Raw genomic sequence first — 982 nt, 5'->3', positions numbered from 1 at the left:
AACAAATGATGTAAATGTTTGCCATTCAATTTATTCAATGTATATTTTTTTCCCATAGTTAAACTATCTGTGCTGCTAAACTGTCTGTGATGTATTCAAAAACTGTATTACAGGTGGTAAATCATAAAGGAAAAAATCAAGGCATACGCATATCATAAATTGTTACACCCAACGCTAGTCTAATAATACACCCGAGGTTGTGTAAAAATATACACCCAATTGTCTGTGTTGTATTCAAAATGAATGAATTACATCTACTAAAATATGAAAAAAAAACATCAACTGAAATATACGCCCATAACCTGTGAATTTTTACAGCTCTTGTTCTATATGTATCTATATATGTGTCTATATGTAAATTGTCTATTAACAAAAATACACCCAAAGGTAACAGGGATTTTACACCCATACTCCCTATAACTATACACCCAAAGAGTTATCCCCTGTTGCTGGTACCCTGAACTGATAATTTATAACTTGTCCCTGGTATTGGCTGCTACTTGAATGCGCCGCTGATGCAGCATCAAACAGGTTTATCTGAATATAACACTCACGCATTAGCTAAAACAATTAACTAGAAAAATAAACTCAATCGCCACAGATTTAAAGAACATTACATTTACCTCGCTTAAAACTTTTGTCTTCTTCTTCTTTGTAGCATTTGCAATCTGTTTCTCCAGCTTTGAACCTAGCCTGTTTTTTGGACGTCCTCTTGTTCGAATCCTTGGCGGGCTTTGAAGCTCGTTAACGGATTCCAAGTTGGCGTCTTCGTGGGATAAAGAAGATGTCCCCTTCCTTTTGGCTTTTACTACTTCCATCTCAGCCATGACGTTATCGTACGCACGGTACAGAATTACAGTCAGCTCCTCCGATTCAGAGGCAAATTCGCAAATATTTTGCGAACGAAAAACCAATTGGTCGAACCTCTTGCTTCTTGGCTCCATTAGTGGCTCGTCGTGGCTGCTCTTGATGTGTGTGTGTC

The sequence above is a fragment of the Arachis duranensis genome, chromosome 3 (genome assembly GCF_000817695.3).
Source record: "Arachis duranensis cultivar V14167 chromosome 3, aradu.V14167.gnm2.J7QH, whole genome shotgun sequence".
Lineage (NCBI taxonomy): Eukaryota > Viridiplantae > Streptophyta > Magnoliopsida > Fabales > Fabaceae > Arachis > Arachis duranensis.
Note: the sequence above shows the minus strand (reverse complement) of the source record.